This window comes from Sarcophilus harrisii, chromosome 3 (assembly GCF_902635505.1).
Source record: "Sarcophilus harrisii chromosome 3, mSarHar1.11, whole genome shotgun sequence".
Taxonomy (NCBI): Eukaryota; Metazoa; Chordata; class Mammalia; order Dasyuromorphia; family Dasyuridae; genus Sarcophilus; species Sarcophilus harrisii.
This window is the reverse complement of record NC_045428.1, coordinates 535,197,410-535,215,977: the sequence shown is the minus strand read 5'-3', so window position 1 is coordinate 535,215,977 and position 18,568 is coordinate 535,197,410. Positions and strand designations below refer to the sequence as shown.

General features: G+C 32.3%; 1 pseudogene; it reads left to right on the top strand.

Moving 5' to 3' along the window:
• The first annotated feature begins 2,053 nt into the window (after window positions 1-2,053).
• Window positions 2,054-3,045, top strand: LOC100930003 (annotated as a pseudogene).
• The last annotated feature ends 15,523 nt before the right edge of the window (window positions 3,046-18,568 follow it).

The window sequence follows — 18,568 nt, the reverse complement described above, 5'->3', positions numbered from 1 at the left end:
AACAAGCCCTTCTTACTTCTGAATTGTAAATATTTTCTCTGAACATTTAACTATTAGCTTTTTAAGGTTCGGGGGTTCTAGGATACCCCTTTCAGATGCCTAACTGACATTCTAACCTGTGGATCTTTTGGTCTAGGTCACCCCGACCCAGATGATTTTCAAGGATGTAAACTTTATAGGTGCCAAGTTGAGCTTTGGGAATTGAACTAGCTATGCCCAGAAAAAGAACTCTGGGAGATGACTAAAAACCATTACATTGAATTCCCAATCCCTACATTTATGCACACCTGCATTTTTGATTTCCTTCACAAGCTAATTGTACAATATTTCAGAGTCTGATTCTTTTTGTACAGCAAAATAACGTTTTGGTCAGGTATACTTATTGTGTATCTAATTTATATTTTAATATATTTAACATCTACTGGTCATCCTGCCATCTAGGGGAGGGGGTGGGGGGGGTAAGAGGTGAAAAATTGGAACAAGAGGTATGGCAATTGTTAATGCTGTAAAGTTACCCATGTAAATATCCTGTAAATAAAAGGCTATTAAATAAAAAAATAAAATAAAATAAAATAAAATTGATTCTCCTGAATCTTTTTTCAGGTAAGTTTTTTTTCCCCAAAGAGACATTTAAAAATGATTTCTATATTGTCATATGGGTTTTCAGTTATTTATTTATTTTATATAAACTTATGTGTTTTCTTCTCCTCATTGTCTTTTATCATTTGCCCTAGTCTGTTTTATAAGATGTTATTTTCTTTAGTATTACTGTGTCTTCCTTACCAATCACCAATCTGTTGGCATTTTTTCCCATGATTTTCTTGCATCATTCTCATTTCTCTTCCCCATCTTCCTTCTTCCTCTTTTCACTTTTGAGTTTTTTTTCATGAATTAAGAATAATTTATAATGTTCTTAGAGACATGGGAAATTAGAACTTTGACATTGTTTTCTTCTTTTGAGTAAGCTTTTTGATCTTGTAATCATAACAATTTTCTATCGTCAGAATTTTTTTCTGCTGTTGGCTAATTGTTCAATTTTGTTTTTTACTTTTAATTCTTTTTAGAATGGAGTTCTGCTTCTAAAGATGAGAGAGCCTACTATTCAAAGCTTCAGGAGTTTTGTTCAGATGTTTTCAGAAATGAACCTAGGAACCTATAAGTTTGCATTTCTTCTAATGAGATATGATTTAAGGGCCGATATATTTACTACTCTCTCTACTTATTCTCTGTCCTTTGAGTGATCACAAGCCCACCCTGAAACTATGATTTTGACCCAGAATTGATTATGGGCAGAACAACAGAATTCTGCCTCTAGGGCCAGCAACCAAAACATTGTAATTTCCTTCTGGTTAGTTGTCCAACTCCCCACCACCAATAACTTTCTTTTGACTGAGAATTCTGGAAGCATCTGCAAATGTGGGTTTTTCAGTGGTCACCAAGGCTTGCTTCTGTTTTGTTGGGTCTGGGGCTATATTGGCACTATCTGCATTGGATTGTGTTCTACCCTCACCCAGATGGGACAGAACTTTTGAGCAGAACTACTAAATTGTGTTTGCCTATAAAATTATTTCACTCTGTACTTTTCTTGGTTCTGTTGCTCCAGGGATTTCTTAAAAATATATTTCAAAGTTTTTGGAGGAGATCAGGGAGTGCGCTTGCAAATTGCTGCCTTTTTCCAACTATCTTGGTTCACTACCTCCTTCCAGTTGTTTTAGAAATCAAGTATGTTTTCCTTATATGTGGAGATAAAAGAAGAGGTCTGTCATTATTTCTTCTGTGTCCAGTTTACATTCTCTTTCTGTTCTCTGTTTCTTTTTTCTGTCTCTCTGTCTCGCTCTATCATTCTATTATATTTAGTAGTGGAATTGTCATTTGAGAAAAAAAATGGTAGAGAAGGTGGTGTCAATGAAAGTAAGAGAACAAAAATTATTCAGTAGGAGTATACAGTAAATATTTTTTTGCATAAGTTGACACTTCTTTGGCTTAGAATTTGAGAGAAAATTGGAATAATTGAACTTAAGAACAATCCATATGGTCCTAATAAGTGGTTATCATGTTTATTTCCAAGGCTTCTGGGATATTCTAAACGACATCACGATGGTCACATTTAACTTGACTGGCTTCAACCCAGACATATTCATCCTAGTGGGGATCCCGGGGCTGGAGCAGTTCCACATCTGGATTGGCATTCCTTTCTGTGCTATTTACCTATTGACTTTAGTGGGAAACTTAATTTTGCTGTATCTCATCATCATGGAGCGCAGCCTCCATGAGCCCATGTTCTTCTTCCTCTCTCTGCTGGCTTCCACTGATCTGGTGCTGTCCACAGCTGGTGTCCCCAAAACCCTCAGCATCTTCTGGCTTGGAGCCAGAGAAATCACCTTCACTGGCTGTCTCACTCAGATGTTCTTTCTTCACTACAGCTTTGTTTCAGACTCAGCCATTCTACTGGCCATGGCATTTGATCGCTATGTGGCCATCTGCTCTCCACTGAGATATACCACCATCCTGACTTATCAAGCCATAATCAAGATCATACTGGGTATCTGCTTTCGCAGCTTCTGCATCATTTTCCCAGTTGTTTTCTTGCTGAAACGCTTACCTTTTTGCCAGACACGCATCATCCCCCACACTTATTGTGAACATATTGGTGTGGCCCGCCTCTCCTGTGCTGACATCTCTGTCAACATCTGGTATGGCTTTGCTGTGCCCATTATGACTGTAATTTCAGATGTAGTATTGATTGCTGTCTCTTACATGCTTATTCTTCTAGCTGTGTTCCGCCTCCCATCTCAGGATGCCCGTCAGAAGGCGCTGGGTACATGTGGCTCCCATGTCTGTGTCATCCTGATGTTCTACACACCAGCATTCTTCTCTATCCTTGCCCACCGATTTGGGCATAATGTTTCTCCAACTTTCCATATCATGTTTGCCAACCTCTACATAGTTATTCCACCAGCACTCAATCCCATCATCTATGGCATTAAGACAAAGCAAATAAGGGACAAGATCATCGTCTTGTTCTCTCCAAAGGCAACCCAGTGACATGACTCTGTGAATCAGGAAAAGAAGCTGTTAAAATGAAATTATGAAGCCATAATAGCCATGTAGTAGTTGCGTCTATACATATGAACTTTCAGTTAAGAGAACATTTTAAGCTTTTATTCTAAACTTCAAGTTCCCTAAAGGAAGAAATTCCATCCAATCCAATTCAGATTAATACAACAACCATCTTTTATTCATCTAGCTATCTGTTTCACAGAACAGGAGCAAAGACATAAGGTTCAGGAATTTATGCAGCAAAGTTTTCTGAAGTCAATAAAAATGATATTGACTGAGTTGTGGAACTTCAGAAATGTAAAATCCATTTTATTGTGATTTCAAATGCACAATCATTATATTGATTATCACAAATGACTGCAAACAATCTGGAATTAGCAAAAATTGACAAATGAAGAGTAATCTGACTTTTTCTTGGATTCTGTTTCTTCTTTACTGTGTCCAATTCTTAGCCTTTGGATCTTTTCTTTAAATTTTATCAACTTTTACTGCTATAGATTCCTTTAGTACATATCCATTCTTATTAATTGTACTTTTATAATTATCTCAATCTCTGTCTAGTCTTGACATCCCACCTGAGTAGAAAGTGAGGGGTGAAACCTCATGGTTGCTTTTTAACTTCATAGCTTTTTTTGGTTGTAATTTGGATAAATTTCCTTAATCGTTGTCAATGGTTGCAATATAATTTTTCTTTTAAGGAATGCTTGTTCACATTCTTGGAGCATTTATTTATTGGGAAAGACATGTTTTATGTACATGTAAATTAATATATATGTGTTTATATGTGTGAACATGTGTGTGTTTATGGATGTATAAGCCTTTATGTTAAAAGAAGAAACAAGTAAAAGTAATATAAAACAGAAAAGTTTGATAAAATGTCCCAGAGAAAGAAAGATCAGAAAACATGGAACTACCTATCTGAATTGAAATTTTTTTCCCAAGAAATGGGGAAGTGGAAGTAAGGAAGAAATAGCTTATTTCTTCCAAGCAATGATGAAATTTTGATTCATAATTAACTCTATCAAATATAATTATGTATTTTTCAATCTCAATTATTTCTTTACCTCTATTTAAAGAATGAACTTAGTTTGTCTATCTATCTACATTGGTCTCTTTGAACAATCCGCATTTTTCTTCCCAAGAAATTTCCTTTTTTTCCACTTCAGAATCTCATTTTTGAAGATTTCTTATCTGTTCTCAGCTGAGCTTCCATGTAGAATCCTAGTCCATGGAATTCTGTCTTCCCAACCCTTATAATATCCTCTTCCCAATCCTAAAATGCCTTTCACACTATATCTAATTTTCTTCTGTTTCTTTATACAAAACTCTAGAAGCAGTATGATCACTCCTTCTTAAGTTACTCATCATTTCTGCCCACCTATTTTTGGTAAGAATCTGATATAGTACAGAATTTGATTTTTGTTTCCTCTACCATTTGAAGGATGAAATGATTAAGGTAAAGATATTATTAACTGGTGTACTTTGTAAAGGTAGTTTTTAATTATATCTCTTATTTTCATTTTACTAAAATTTCTTCCAAAATTCCTCATCTTTCTCTTCCATAAGATCCACTTCATATGACAATTGATTGAAAAGGGGGGAAAGCAAAAATGGAAGAAGAGAAAAAAATCAACACATCAGGAAAGTGTCAAAATGGGTGCACTATACCAAACCTGTAAATCTTTCATTTTTACAAAAGTATGAGGTGGCAGTTTCTTCTCATAGCTCTTTAGGGCTGTGCTACTTCTTTGTAATTTTGAAAAAATCCAGCTTTGAATTTTTTGAAGTTTTGTTTTTATTTGTGTTATTATAGTCATTATTAATATTATTCCTTTTGATTCTGCCTATTTTACTCTGATTGGATCATGTCAATCTTTCCATGCTTCTCAATATTCTATGTATTTATTGTTTCTTAATATACAGTAACATTCTATTACATTCAAGGATCATAATTTATTCAGCCATTTCCGCCTGCACCGAGTTCTTTACTGCCACAAACAAGTATTGTTAAGAATATTTGGATATATGTAGAGATATTCTATTCGATGATTTTTTGGGGGGAAGAATAATTCTGATAATAGAATCTCATTCCTTTGGGACATTGACATTTTGGTCACTTTACTTACATAAATACAAATTATTTTCCCAAGTGGTTGTACTGATTCATACTTCTACCAACAATACATTAATGTGCCTATCTTCCTAAACTCCTCTAAAATAGACAAGCCCTACCTTTTTTCTTTCATTTATCAATTTTTTGGTTAAAATGTCAGGGTTTGTTTCATGCATTTCTCTTTATAGTAGTGATTTAAAGCCTTTAATATGTAATTTTGGGATGGAATGTAAATTTAGAGGACAAAAATGGGTTTTCAAGTAATCCTCAGGAGTTTTGGTCCCTCTTCCTTTGTCCTCATTTCCATGCATTTATTCCACCCTTCTGCTGACTTCACTTAAGACTTGTTCATTTATAATCAACTCATATATAACTGTGTATTATGACAAATTTTATATACATCCACCCATTAATAAACTTTGTATGTCATTTGTGCTTCTTTGGATTTTTTGATCTCCTCATTCTATTGCCTTTAAATTTTCAGAGAGAAAAGAATAACACAGATTAATAGTTCTATTTAGTGGTTCACAGACCCTATGATGATTTTTGAAGATGGTCCAAAGGATTTATACCAACAATTTTTCATGCCATCTTAAGCAATAAATAAACGCCCCATTATGATGCAAATGTATTTTTCCTCTTTGACAATAGGCATGAATATGTTTGAAATTTATTTTGGTGGAGTTTCAAAGCCACCATGACCTTGTACACAATGATTTTGGCATTCTTGCAGTTATTACATCAAAATTTACTGTTTCTGGTTGAACACATGTTCTTGCAGTTTCTCTGGACATATCATCAAATATTTTCCAAACTGACAAAGATTCTACATTTAAGCACTAAATTATTCCCCATGATTTGTCAGATCCATGTGCATCCTCTCATTTGTATTCAGTATACTGTACCAGGGTAGTTCCCTCATCCCCCTCTGTTATATCATAATCACTTGTCTGATCAGGTATTCAAGATATTATCAAGATTTATCTTCTTATAGGGTGGTAGAAGTCTAGAGTGTTGAGCCCTAATAAGGATTACTCATCTTCCTGATTTTGAATCTGGCTTCAGAAACAACTGAACAACAATAATAGCACAAAACTAAGTCTTTTTCAAAAACCAGATAACTGAATATTGCATTACAACGTATCTTGAAACAACAACAAACAATTAGAAACATTAAACTTTTAAAATTTTTTTTAAAATTTAAACTTAACCCCCCAATGATGTTACTATTCTTCAGTCTCATTGATTTTCAAATGAACTGGTTAACAACAGTAGTCAGTAAATCACTAGAGTTTCTGTAAAATTTTGCCTGGTGATCCAGTTGTAGAAATGGCATAAGAAAAGTTTTTTTTTTTTTTTTTAACATAGTTTAATTTATCTATAAACACTATTAAAGTGAAGCAAATTGAATTTTAAGTACATTTGCTATTTTAAATATATTCTCAGACTTATTAGTATGTGAATCTAGGCTAGTCACTTAAAACTGTTTGCCTCAGTTTCTTCACCTGTAAAATGATCTGGAAATGGAAATGGTGAACCCCTCCAATATCTTTGTTGAAGAAACTCCAAATGAGGTCACAAAGAGTCAGATTAAACTTAAATGACTGAACAAACTCAAGTGATTTAATAACATACTTGCAATTAGCCAACAGAAAACTAAATATCTTATGTCATAACTATATCAATTGGTTAGGAGAGAGAAAGCATCTGGGATTCCCAAATCTGAATTTTGTAGCCCATTTAGTACCAAAACACAAAGCTGGAAGGAATGACTTTTGGTAATGATCTTTGGGTCCCAGTCCAATAATTGTTGAGAAAAGAATTTATCTAGTAGTATTTACTGGCACCAATGTTATGCAGGAACTGAACTGAATTTAAGTTTAACTCTCTCCAAAGATATAGGGGAGAATATATCTATAACATATTAGAGAAATTGCTGATCTTTTTATTATTTCTAGATTTTCAAAGTAAATAAGCTTTTGTAAAAATTCATTAAATGCTTAAATGAACTGGAAATTACTCATTGGCAATTAACAGTGGCGAGAAACATAACCAGTTGAGGCTCCAGGTGATAGAAGAAACACTTCAATCCATTAGGATCCTCTAGAACCTGATGAGATAGGTGATCAGATCTTTCTTTGGGGAAAGGATCCAAGTATATTTACTACATCTATGTTTTTAAAATATTTAGCATTCTGCATGACCGTTATTAGGCATTATATGTATGCCTAATAATAAATGTATGTTTAAAGAGTGAATTTAGCTTTTTTACTGACTTTTATTATGTCATCTACAACTCTTCAGTTATGGTGGGACACCATTGGTTCAGAAATTAGTAATAACTTCTAATTTCTGCTGGCATCTGCTATTTTCTGCTGTGATATAGTATCTCTGTGGAAGCAAGTAGGTAGCCTTTTCTTTTCTTTTCTTTTGTGGCAAAATACAGCCATCTTAGAATCTTAATGTCAGAAATTTAGAGTTGTAACCCATTTGAAAAGTCAGCTAGCTGAAAAAGCTTAGATATCAAACCAGCACATGACAAGTAAGGAACTCTCCCACATATCAGTATTAAAGAGGAAACACTTTCTTAACTACTGAGCTGTCATAATTTATCAGTTAACATCAGATATAAGAACTTTTAAATCACTAGGGGGATTATGTTGACAATTAACTTCTCTCCCTTCCACCCTCCCTTTTTCTACCCCGCCCCTGTCTCTGTCTCTCTTTGTCTCTTTATATCTCTGTCTCTATCTCTCAGTCTCTGTGTGTGTGTGTCTTGCTCTATATCTGTTTGTGTCTCTCCTTGCCTCACATCTGCCTAAGAATCAATTATCTAGGGGCTTAGATATCACTCAGGTACCACTTATTCTATATCTTCCTGGAAATGGCAATAGTATATACTATAGTATATATAGTATATATTATATATAAGTTCTGTCCCTATTTCCCTGCAATATACTCACATATATGAATACATGACACACACATGTATGTACATACACACATATATAAACCCATTGCCCCATACTAGAAACATATACTTTTGAAGTCTACTGTCAAACACATCATCATCATCATCACCATCATCATCATTTTAGCTCATAGTTCCCAAGCTCCATGGAAAAAGAACTTATAAAATGCATAGAATTGGCTGTCCAGAGCAAAGGGCAGGGGAACAGGAATCAGGTTCCAACAATTTCTGAAGTTTTTGTACCACTAAGGTTGCTGAATGAAAGAATGAAACACTGAAAGGATTTACATAAGAAACACTGTGCTAAGAAGCAGAGACATACTTTGAAAAATTGAGACAATTCCTGCTTTCTGCAAGTACATATTTTAATGGGAAATACAACACAAATGGAAAGTTTCAGCAGCAAGTCAGATGGAAAAATCTATGGAACTTAGCATATAGCATCAAAACAGATGTTAATTCAGAAGATGTCTTCAACAATCCTGAAAACTCTGTATCAACATCTGAAAGCATTGATTTTCTTCATCTGCACAATGATCCACAGGACACTTAAAAGGAATAGCAGAATAACAATTTATCCCAGGATTGTTTCTATCTGGAATTCATTGAAAAAATTAAAAGTATTAGATGATGGTGATCATAATAATAATGGTGATGATGATGTTAGTAATAGGAATACTGTAGTTTAGGTTTATAAGCAACAAAAGCTTAATGTGTACTTTTCATATATTTTCTTACTTGATCTTCATAACAACTCTATGAGGTAGATATTATTATTAGCCATATATACATAAATATATGTAGCAAACACAAACATTAGCTTATAAAGATAAACATGGAAATATTTAACTTACATATTGCCACATAAAAACATAAATGCAAATAACATTACAACACACAAAATTATAGTACACATTCTAAACAAAAGAAAAGGCCACTTACTTTGGAGTCACAAGTATCAATTTTGAGTTAAACCCCACAAACTTTCTTTGGTGACCCTATATTACTTTGATTAGGTCAAACCCTTCCAAAATGAGAATATTTTGGGGAACTGAAAATTATAGTATATGATCAAATTGAAAACCACTGGCCAAAGGAAATGGATAAGCAATCCGATTTCAGAAAAACTTGACAAGATACACACTGATGCAAAGTGACGTGAGCAGAAGTAGAACACTGAACAGAGTAACAGCAATATAGTATGATGATCAATGGTGAGACTTAGCTATTCTCAAAATACAATGATCTAAGACTTCCAAAGGACTCATAGTGAAAAATATTATCCATTTCCAGAGAAAGAACTGATGGAATATGAATGTAGAATGAGGCAAACATACTATTTTTCACTTTATTTTGAATGATTTTTTTCTTCATACTTTCTTTTACAATATGACTAATACAGAAGTAAGTGATTGCACATGTAAAACCTTTATTAAATTGCTTATCATTTTAGGGAGACAAGTAGGTGGGAGAGAGAAAATCTGGAAATTCAAAATTTTAAAAAATGAATGTTAAAAATTGTTTTTCACAGGTAATTGGAAAAATAATTTTAAAAATAGAGTATTGTGTGAAATGTCAATTCAAGATCTAAATTCCTGACTCTTTTATATATATATATATATATATATATATATATATATATATTTCATATATATATATATATATATTATTTCTGTCAGTCACTGATGGCCAGACGCACTCTTAGAGTCTGAGAATAAGTCAGAATTAAAAAGTACCCACAATTTGGGATGTTTAAAGTTGTTTCCCTCAGGATGATGAAGGTTCTGAATAAAAACATCTCGGTCACCCGTTATTTCCCAACTTTTTCTCTTTAAATCATAATTGATGCAAGAAATGATGCTGATGTTTTGGACAATGAAATGGTTAATTTTTCTGACTTCATGTGGCATGAATTGCCAGTGTTCTCAAGGGACAGGCTAGCTCAGAACTACCTTGTCTATCCTCACATCCCAGGGATTAAGGAAAGATAAAAACCCGGTGTTTGCCCTTTCCTTCAAATATATTTGTATGCTCCATCTACATTCACACTTTTGAGTTTGTACCAGGTCTAGGGACTGTGGGTAAGTGTCTTTAGATAGTGAGAAAGTCTAAATGCAGAGTAATAATATTGTTTTAAAAACAACTTTTAGTGATTGACATTTTAACTATTGTAAATAGCCAAATTCTTACAAAACGATGTGAAGGAAGGCATTATATACATCCAGAGAAGGAAATGATAAATAGAATATGATAGAATGTTTTAACATAATACATTCCAATATTTATGTTTATTTATAGATATACACACATATTTGGGTCAAATGATAGCTGTCTACATTGGTTGAGAAGGAAAGATTTAAAAAAGGAAAAAACTATATGGTGATTTCGTTGTATGTTTAAAATAACAGTAAGCTGTACAAAATAGATTTGCAGTTTCATGTACAATCACCTTTTTTCCATTCTACTATGTTATAGAAATATTTGTTTTATTTCTAAAGTTCAGAATAAAATAATTAAAAAAAAAGCAGAATTATCATTCCGGTTAGTTCTAGGACAGGGTCCTGAGGAAATAAGAGAGAATGAGAGGAAAAACATTGAGCATTCAGACATTTATCATCTGAGCTTTGTTACTACTCGATATCAGCATTCCAGACGAATGTCTATGGCATAAGCACTAGCAAAAAGAAAAGAGAAAAGGAATTCCTGTTGGAAGAAGACTCAGACTCTTAGCTACACTCTAACAAGGAGTAAAAGATGAACAGACTAAAGGGACAAAAAGGCTCTTGGTTTTAGGAAGAATAAAGTTCACGTTTGCTCTCCTACTAGCCTTCCCTGATTTTACCCAAATCTGTCAAATGAAATAATTGAATTAAATTTTCTTGGAGATTCTTCTAGCTCTAAGTTCTGATTTCTCCTTCCTGAATCTTAAGAGTGACCTTAGATATGTTTTTGATATATATATTGAAATTTGTGTGAGAGAGTGTGTGTGTGTGTGTGTGTGTGTGTGTATGTGTGTGTGTGTGTGTGTGTGTCTGTGTTTGCATGCAAGGACATGCTGGCAAATTTTTAAGAGCTAGCTCCAAAAGAAAAAAAAATGCATACGAGATATATCTTTAAAATTAATTGTATTATTACCTTTTCTTACAATATTAACTTTTCTTCCATTATTTTCTTGTCTAGACGATCATCTAAATAACAAAACAAGCCCTTTTTACTTCTGAGTTGTAAATGTTTACTCTGAACATTTAAGTATTAGATTTCTTAAAGAAGTTCAAAGGGTCTCTAGGACACCCTTTAAGATGCCTAACTGACATTCTAACTGTGTGATCTTGGTCTAGGTCACCTCTCCGGACCCAGATGGTTTTCTTAAGGATGTAAACACTCCCTTATAGATGCCAAGTTGAGCTGATAGAACTTATCTGGTAATTCCCTACCTCTCCCAATGGTCTGGTCCCTCTCTTGCTTTCTATAGCACTGTTCCTGAGGAAGATATAGTGTAAGCAACCTTAATAATTCAATTTATTTGCTTTTTTTCCTGAGGAGAAAAAAATGGAAACCTATAAACTGAAATGATTTCCCCAAATTTACAAAGGTACTAATTGCAGGGGCAGGAGTCAAAATGAAAACGTTTTGTTCAGTATCCCATTCTCTTGCTGTTTCAAAAGAATCCCTCTAAATCAAGGAATTTCCTTATTCATCCAGAAAAGTGCAACAAACATGGTTGGAGAAAACTGGAAAGCTTGTCATTACCTTCTTCCACAGACACTTTCTTGTAACCTTTTTTTAAATGAGATCATATTTATTTTATAAATGTATTTATTTATTTTTTTAAAACTTAAACACAAAATATGAAAAAAAAGAAAAAAGAAACATTGTCATGTGACCAGAAGAATATAAGACAGAATTCAAAATGTGTAACAATAAATTTCCATTTCAATAAAGCATATATAAAACAAAAGATATTATATTCATAACTATACATCTTTTCTTTGCTTCCTTGTAAGTTTTCTTTAGTTCTCTACTGGTACTTTTTAATTTGTTTTTCCCCTTTCCTCCCCTCGCCAACTCCCCTAAGAAGACTACAGTTTAACTCATATATATGTATATATATATATACATATATATATATATATATATCCCTATTTTTTCTAAGAAAATCTAATGCGGATCTTTGTTATTAGGTTTGTGTATATCACTTATTTCCTATAATACTTTCCTCTTCTTAACAAACCTATTTATCCAGGGCATTATCATTTTCCCAGTCACTCACAAAAGTCCATCTTTTTCCTAGATATCAAAGTAAACTTCCTACAACATAGTTCTGACTATGTAACTGCATTCCCTCCTATCCCATTCAATAAACTATAATGGCTTCCTATTATCTAAAGGATCAAACATAAAATCCCGTTTTTGTTTTAAAGTCCAGGTTTTCTCCTTTGTATGTAGTCTTCTTATACCTTCTTCTCTTCCATACACTCTTCATATAATCTGAAGGCATTGTCCTCCTTGATATTCCTTATACAAGTTATCACATCTCTAGCTGCCTCATATACCTGGAATTGTCTTCTTCCTTATCTCTACTTCATGGTTTTCTAGGCTTTCTTCAAGCTAAAATTTCAATTTTTAAAAGAAGCCTTTACCATGCACCTTTATTATACTAAAAGTATCTTCTCCTCAGTTGATAATTTCCAGTTTATACTATATATATGTTGCTTATACATAGTTGTTTGCATGTTTTCTTGTGAGAAGGAATATACTTCCTCTGTATTTCCTTTGTATTCCAACTACACAGTAGATATTAAACAAATGCTTTGTTTGGCTTTGTTAAATCTTGGTGAAAGGCTTTAGAGACATTTAGCATGGAGAAGAAATTGAGGAGAAGTAATATAGCTTGTGATATTTTAAACATTTGAAGAAATGTAAGGGGTAGAGTGATTAAATTTGTTCTTCTAAGAACAAGGTTGGAGTGGGAAGAAGAAAAGTTGCAGGGGCAGATTTAAGATCAACATATGGGGGGAAAAACTACCTAATATTCATGCTACCCAAAGATGGCATGAATTGCCTTAAGAAATTGTTTCTCATCCCAGGAGGTCTTATAGAGGCAGTTGAATGATCATTTATTAACGATGTTTCAACAGATTTCTTAAAGGTATCTTTGACTAACCCTTTCCACATTTAAAAAAAATACATAGTATTTTATTTTCCCCAATTAAACATACAAACAAAGTTTTAACATTCACTTTTAAAACTTTGAATGTCAAATTCTATCCCTTCCTACTCATACTCCCCTTGTTGAGAAGACAACTAAATTTTATAGGTTACACACATGTACTAATGCAAAAATATTTCCTTATTAGTCACGTTGTAAAAGAAAACATACACCAAAGTAAACTCTTAAGAAAAAAAAAAAGAAAGTTAAAAAAATTATACCTCCATCTGTATTCAGACATCATCAATTCTTTCTCTGGGGATGGATAGCATTTTTCATCATAATTCCTTCAGAGTTGTTTTGGATCACTGTATTACTAAGAATAGTTAAATCATTCACGATTGATCACCATACAATATTGCTGTTACTTTGTATACAATATATTTCATGTGGAATCAACTCATGTAAATCTTTCCAGATTTTTCTGAGAGCATATTCCTCATCATTTGTTATAGCCCAATTGTATTCCATCACAAGCACATAGCATAATTTGTTCAGTCATTCACCAAATGATGGGAATCCCCTTAATTTCCAATTCTTTGCACTTTAAAAAAGAGGTGCTATAAATATTTTTATACATATATGTTCTTTTCCTTTTAGTTTTATTTTATTTTTTTGCTGAGGCAATTGGAATTAAGTGACATGCCCTGGGTCACACAGTTAGGAAGTGTTAAGTGTCAGATGCCAGATTTGAACTCAGGTGCTCCTAACTTTACTATTCACTGAGCCACCTAGCTGCCCCTTCCTTTTTGTTTTTCATCACTTTTTTGGATACAGACCTAGTTGTGGTATTACTAGGTCAGCTAATATGCATGGTTTTATAGCTCTTTGGACATAATTCTAAATTGTTTTTCAGAATGGATGAATCAGTTCACAACTACATCAAAAATGCACTGTCATTTTTTCCACATCCCCTCCAGCATTTGTCATTTTCTGACAAAATGTCCTATTAGCCAATCTAATAGGTAAGAAACAGTTCCTCAGAATTGTTTTAATTTGCATTTCTCCAATCTGTGATTTAGAGCACCTTGATATATAGCTATTGATAGCTTTGATTATTCCAGTTGAAAACTGTTCATAACTTTTGATCATTTATCAATTCAGTAATGGTTCCTATTTTTATAAATTTGATGCATTTCTCATTTGAGAAATAAAGTTTTTGATCAGAGAAATTGGATTTAATTTTTTTCAGTTATTGTAACTAAATGTATTTCGTTCCATCCTCTTCCTTACCCAATTTATTCTATTCTCTCTCTCCTTTCATGCTATTACTATTCAGAAGAGCTTTGTTTCTGACTACCATCTTCCCTAACTTGCCCTCCATTCTCTCACCCCATATTCTTATCTCTTTCCCATTCTACTTTTCCATAGCATAAAATAGATTTGTGTATCCAATCAAGTATGTATGGAATTTCCTCTTTGAGCTAATACTGATGACAGAAAGGTTAATTTACTTGTCCCTTTCCACATCTCCTGTTTCCCTCCACTGTACAAGCTTTTTCTTGCCTCTTTTATGTGATAAAATTTACCCATTCTACCTCTCCTTTTTCCTTTTCCCCAGTACATTCATCTTTCTTCACTATAAACTTTATTTTTATTTTTAGATATTTTCCCTTCATATTCAATACACACCTGTGTCCTCTGTCTATATATACTCCTTCTAGCTGTCCTAATAATGAGAAAGTTTTTATGAGATACAAGTATCATATCTTCCCATGTAGTAACATAAATAGTTTAACTTTATTAAATGTCTATTTTCTTTTCCTGTTTATCTTTCATGATTTTTTGAGACTTGTATTAGCAAATCAAATTTTCTATTCAGTTCTGATTTTTTCACCAATAATGCTTGAAAGTCCTCTGAGTAAATGACCATATTTTTCTCTGAATATTATACTCAGTTTTTCTGGGTAGATGATTCTTGGTTATCATCCTAGCTTCTTTGCCCTTAGGAAAATCACATTCCAAGCCATCTAATCCTTTAGCTGCTAAATATTGTGCTATACTGACTAGGGCAACCCAAGGCTTAATTGTTTCTTTCTGTTTGCTTGCAATATTTTGTCTTTGATCTGGAAACTCTGAAATTTGGCTAAAATATTCCTGGGAGTTTCATTTTGGAATCTTATTCAGGAAATAATCAGTGGACTCTTTCCATTTCTATTTTACCCTCTGATTCTAGACTATGGGGAAAGATTTTCTGGATTATTTTTTGATAAATGATGTGAAGACTCTTTTTTGATCATGGCTTTGATATAGCACTATAATTTTTAAAATTGATTCTACTGAATCTTTTTTCAGGTAAGGTTTTTTTTTTTTTTTTTTTTTTTTTTTTTTTTTACCCAAAGGGACATTTATCAATGATTTCTATATTGTCATATGGGTTTTCAGTTATTTATTTATTTCTTATAAAGTTATGTGAGTTTTCTTCTCCTCATTGTCTTTTGGCATTTGCCCTAGTCTGTTTTGTAAGATGTTATTTTTTAATTTGTGTCTTCCTTTAGCAATCACCAATCTGTTAATTTTTTTTCCCCAATTTTCTTGCATCATTCTCATTTTCCTCTTCCCCATCTTCCCTTTTCCTTTTATTTTTTTCATGAATTAAGAACTTATTTTTTAAGAGAACTTGGGCCCAAACTTTATTTGTTTTTTTTAGTATGGGTTTTGTTCTTTTTCAAAACAAACCAAGGAAACCTTTTGGAACCCAATTTTTTTTTCTTTTAATTTTTAAATGACTTCGGGCCAAAATAAATCCTTTCAAACTTAATTTTGTTCTTTTTGAATGTTCAAAACCCTGGAAACCCTGTTTGATTTTTAATAGAATTGGGAATTATATATTTAAACCCCGAATTCTGCCTTTAGGGCCAGCCCAACCCAAACCTGGTAATTTTTCCCCTTTGGGTTTGCCGTTCCCCCACCACCAAACCAAAATTAATTTCCTTCTTTTGGTTGGAAACCACCACCCCAAACTTCTTTGGCTTTTCCAATTGGCCTGCCTTTTCCTTGGTTTTGTTTTGGGTTCAAATATAATTCAATTATCTGCATTGGGTTGTATTCTACTCTCACCCAGATGGACAGAACTTTCAAGCAGAACTACTTAATTGTGTTTGCCTATGAAATTATTTCACTCTGTACTGTTCTTGGTTCTGTTGCTCCAGGGATTTTTAAAAAAAAATTTCAAAGTTTTTGGAGGGCATCAGGGAGTTTGCCAACCCAAAGTTTTTCCCAACCATTTTCAAGACCCTTCCAGTTTTGTTTTAGAAATCAAGTATGTTTTCCTTATATGTGGAGATAAAGGAAGAGGTCTGTCATTATTTCTTCTGTGTCCAGTTTATATTCTCTTTCTGTTCTCTGTTTCTTTATTTCTGTCTCTCTGTCTCACTCTCTCATTCTATTATATTTAGTAGTGGAATTGTCATTTGAGAAAAAAAATGGTAGAGAAGGTGGTGTCAATGAAAGTAAGAGAACAGAAATTATTCAGTAGGAGTATATAGTAAATATTTTTTGCATAATTTGACACCTTTGGGTTAAAAAAAAAAAAAAAAACAAAATTTTTTTTTTTTTTTCCAATTCCTTTTTTTAAAAAAAATTTTTTTGGGGGTTTTTTTAAAAAAATTTTGGGGGAAAAAAAATTTTAATTTTTTTTTTAAATTTTTTTGGGAAGGGGGAAAAAAAGGGAAAAAAAAAGTTTTGGCCGGGTTTAATTAAATTTTTTAAAAATTTTAAAAAATTTAAAATAAAATTTAAAAAATTTTTTTTCATTTTTTTTTAAAAGGGGGTTTAAAAATTTTAAAAATTTGGAAAAGGGTTTTTTTTTTAAAACTTAAAATTTTTTTTTTTTTTAAAACCCTTTTTTTAAAATTTTTTTAAAAAAATTTTTTTCCTAAAATTTTTTGGGTTTTTTTCCCCAAAGGCTTTAAAATTTTTTTTTTTTTTTTTTTTTTTTTTTAAAAATTTTTTTTTTTTTTTTTTTTTTTTTTTCTTTGGTTTTTTTTTTTAAAAAATTTTTTTTTTAAACCCCTTTTTTTCCCCCTTTTTGTTTTTTTTTTTTTTTTTTTTTAAAACCCCCTTCCCCCCCCTTTTTTTTTTTTTTTTTTGAAAAAAAAAATTTTTTTTAAAATTTTTTTTAAAAAAATTTTTTTTTTTTTTTTTTTTTTTTAATTTACCTTTAAAAAAATTTCCCCCCTTTTTTTTGGTTTTTTTTTTTAAAAAAAATTTTTTGGGATTGGTTTTTTCCCAAATTTTTTAAATTTTTTTTTTTGGTTTTCCAAAAAAACCCCGGGGGTTTTCCCCAGGGGAAAAAAAAAAAAAATTTTTCCAAAATTATTTTTTTTTTTTCCCGGGAAAAAACCCCCCTTTTTTTTTTTTCCAAATTTTTTTCCCCCTTTTTGTTTAAAAAAAAATTTTTTTTTTTGGGGGGTTTTTCCAATTTTTTTTAATTTTTCTTTTTTTTTTTTTTTTTGTTTTCCCCCTTTTTTTTTTGGGGTTTTTTTTTAAAAATTTTGGGGGGGGGAAAAAAAAAAAAGAAATTTTAAAACTTTTTTTGGTTTTTTTTAAAAAAATTTTTTTTTTTTTTTCCCAAAATTTTAAAAATTTTTTTTAAATTTTTTTTAAAAACCCAAAACCCCTTTTTTTTTTCCCCCCCCCCAAATTTTTTTGGGGCCCTTTTTCCCCTTTTTGGGTTTTTTTTTTTTTTTGGGGTTTTTTTTTCCTTTTGAAATTTTTTTTTTTTTTCCCCCCTTTTTTTTTTTTGGTGGGAAAGGGGAAAAAAAATTTTTTGGGGAAAGGGGTTTTTTTTTGGGGGGGGTTTTTTTTTTTGTTTCCCTTTTTAAAGGGGTTTTGGAAATTTGGGAAAGCCCAATTTTTCCAATTTTTAAAATTTTATTTCCCAAAAGGGGGTTTTTTTTTGGGTTTTTTTCCCCCCCCCCCAAAAACCTTTCCCCCCCCCCAAAGGCCCAAATTTTTCCCCTTTTTTTAACCGGGGTTTTTTGGGCCCTTTTTTTTTTTTTTTGGGGGAAACCCTTTTTTTTTCCCCCCTTCCCCCTTTTTTGGGGTTTTGGCCCCTTTCCCCCCCCTTTGGGGAACCCGAAATTTTCCCCCCCCTTTTTTTTCCCTTTTCCCAAAATTTTTTTTTTCCAATTTCCCCTTTTCCATTAAAAAATTTTTCCCTTTTTCCCCCCAAAAGGCCATAATTTTTAAAAAAATTTTTTTTAAAATTTTT